The sequence below is a fragment of the Arachis duranensis genome, chromosome 4 (genome assembly GCF_000817695.3).
Source record: "Arachis duranensis cultivar V14167 chromosome 4, aradu.V14167.gnm2.J7QH, whole genome shotgun sequence".
NCBI lineage: Eukaryota > Viridiplantae > Streptophyta > Magnoliopsida > Fabales > Fabaceae > Arachis > Arachis duranensis.
The window spans coordinates 72,449,338-72,452,512 of NC_029775.3; the positions used below are offsets into that span (position 1 = coordinate 72,449,338).

The window sequence follows — 3,175 nt, forward strand, 5'->3', positions numbered from 1 at the left end:
AAGAAGGAGAAGCTCACAACCATGCCAGAGAAGGCCCTGTTAATCATGCTGGCCAAGAGAGGAGAGTTCTAGGCTCTTACATTAATCCAAACCCAGGAAACTGTGGAAGTAGCATCCAAAAGCCCACCATACATGCCAACAACTTTGAACTAAAACCCCAGCTCATCACCCTTGTTCAGAACAACTGCTCATTTGGAGGAAGTGCCAAAGAAGACCCCAATCAACATCTAACCATATTCCTGAGAATTTGTGACACTATGAAGTCTAATGGAGTCCACTCAGATGTCTATAGGCTGCTTTTGTTCCCTTTTTCACTCAGGGACAAGGCATCCAAGTGGCTGGAGTCTTTCCCAAAGGAGAGCTTAACAAATTGGGAAGATGTGGTAAACAAGTTTTTGGCAAGATTCTACCCTCCTTAAAGAATTAACAGGATGAGAGCTGAGATGCAAACTTTCAGGCAACAAGATGGTGAAACTCTCTATAAGGCATGGGAGAGGTTCAAGGACTTAACAAGAAGATGCCCACCAGATATGTTCAATGAATGGGTTCAACTTCACATTTTCTATGAAGGTCTTTCTTATGAGTCAAAGAAGGTTGTAGACCATTCATCAGAGGGCTCTCTAAACAAGAAGAAAACCATTGAAGAAGTCATAGATGTCATTGAGATGGTAGCTGAGAATGACTACTTCTATGCTTCTGAAAGAAGCAACACCCGAGGAGTAATGGAGCTGAAACACATGGATGTATTGCTGGCTCAAAATAAGATGATCACCAAGCAACTAGCAGATCTTACCAAGAAGGTGGAAGGAAACCAAGTTGCTGCAGTCATCACTTCATCACCAGCTCAAGAAAGAGTAAATATATGAGAAGAAGCCGACTGGGAACAAGCCAACTATGTTGGAAACTCACCAAGACAAATCCATGATCCATACTCCAAAACTTACAACTCTGGATGGAGAAATCACCCTAACTTTGGGTGGGGGAATTAACAAGACCAAGGCCAAGATCAGAGACGCCACAACCACAATCCCAATAACAATGCAACTCACCAACATACCTCACAGAGATCCTATCAACACTCACCTAATCACAATTCTCAACCACCTAATCTCAGCCCACCATCACTAAATGAAGATAGGCTTTCCAAAATTGAGACTCTACTTGAAGACATATGTAGAGAAGTTCAAGACAACAAGGTGTTCAAGGATGAAGTGCGAGCCAATATAAAAAACCAAGAGGAAACCATCAAAAGACTAGAGTCCCAAGTAGGGTATTTATCTCAACAGATTCCCAAACCCACTGATGGTTTTCCAAGTGACACAGAGAATAATCCAAGAGGAGAAACAAAGAAAGTAAGGTGGGAAGAATGTAAGATGATCACCACAAGTGATGAGAGTAGTATGGAGGAAGTAGAACACCTCCAAGATAGTCCAAAGGGAAACCATGAAGAAAGAAACCATGCACCCCAACTCACACTCAAGGAAGAGCTAAAGAAAAGGGAGATACTGAACTCATATGCACCCTTTCCCCAAAGGCTTAAGGGTGGTGTGGCAGGGAGAATGTATTCAAGGTTCCTCAACATGTTTGCATCTCTTGATGTAAATATACCATTCATTAAGGCCCTCCAACAAATGCCCTCCTACATCAAGTATATAAAGGAGCTACTAGCCAGAAAGAGTTCATTGAAGGGTGGACAAATAATAAAGATGAACAGGGATTGCAGTGCTCTCATTCAAACAGGGCCACCCATAAAGAAGAAGGATCCAGTGAGTTTTCACATTCCCTGTGCTATAGAAGAAACAATGATTGATAAGGGACTCTGTGACCAGGGAGCAAGTATTAACCTAATGCCTCTATCCCTCATGAAAAAGCTTCAAATTAATGAGCTAACACCCACAGATGTAATCATCAAATTGGCTGACAAAACTCAAAAACAGGCAATAGGAGTGGTTGAGAATGTGTTAGTGAAGGTTGGGAACTACTTCCTCCCCACAGACCTTGTCATCTTGGAAATGGATGAGAATCCTATTCACCCCATCATTCTGGGAAGGCCATTCTTAGCCACAGCCAGAGCACTTATAGATGTGGAACGAGGAGAGCTAATACTGAGAATACATGATGAACAGCTCACCTTCAATGTTTTCAAACTCTCACAAGAAGCAGATCATGATAACAAAGAGCTGAAGGAAAAGTCAAACAAGGGAGCTCAAGCACTATCCCTAAGAACTCCTGTGGTTAACAACCAATGTGATCAGAAAGAACATCAACCAAGTGCAATCCAAAAGGAACCAGACCCACCAGAGTCGTATGAGACAAGAAACAAAACTTCCCTCAAAGGGAAAACCACAAGTAGGAAAGCGACATCAAAGGATACAAGAAAAAAGTCCCAAGGGGATGGAAAAACAAAAAAATCCCTACAGAAGGTTTCTCTCTAGGAGATGAAGTGGTTTCTGCCTACTTCCCACCTATACCACCTCATCTCCCTACCATTCCATCTCAGCTGCCTCCAGTATACACCATCAACAAAATCTTATCTCTGGAACATGTGAAACTTCTCAACAAAGCCAATGGAAATATGTTCACTTCAAGGGGAGAAGATTTTAAGCACTACCAACCACCTTGACAAGGACCAAACATCAAGCTAATGACGCTAAAGAAGCGCTTCATGGGAGGCAACCCATGTTCTACACCCTCTCTCTTTAATCTCTAATAGTAGTAATAAAGCAAAGTTCATGGATTCTAAATTAACTTCGACAAACAATATAAGACCCCCTACATGCAGCATATAGTACATGATAAGTTTGGTGTTCAAGGCACATGATGAGCGGATAATTTATACGCTTTTTGGCATTGTTTTTAGGTAGTTTTTAGTAAGTTTGAGCTACTTTTAGGGATGTTTTCATTAGTTTTTATGTTAAATTCACATTTCTGGACTTTACTATGAGTTTGTGTGTTTTTCTGTGATTTCAGGTAAATTCTGGCTGAAATTGAGGGACTTGAGCAAAACTCTGAAAAAGGCTGACAAAAGGACTGCTGATGCTGTTGGAATCTGACCTCCCTGCCCTCGAAATGTATTTTCTGGAGCTACAGAACTCCAATTGGCGCGTTCTCAACGGCGTTGGAAAGTAGACATCCAGAGCTTTCTAGCAATATATAATAGTCCATACTTTATTCG

At 41.5% G+C, this 3,175-nt stretch overlaps 1 non-coding gene across 1 annotated transcript; it reads right to left on the minus strand.

The window, feature by feature from the left end:
- Positions 1-428: 428 nt before the first annotated feature.
- On the minus strand, positions 429-535 carry LOC127747182 (small nucleolar RNA R71). Its single transcript, XR_008008986.1, has one exon. It is a non-coding gene; the product is annotated as a small nucleolar RNA R71 (small nucleolar RNA).
- Positions 536-3,175: the final 2,640 nt, after the last annotated feature.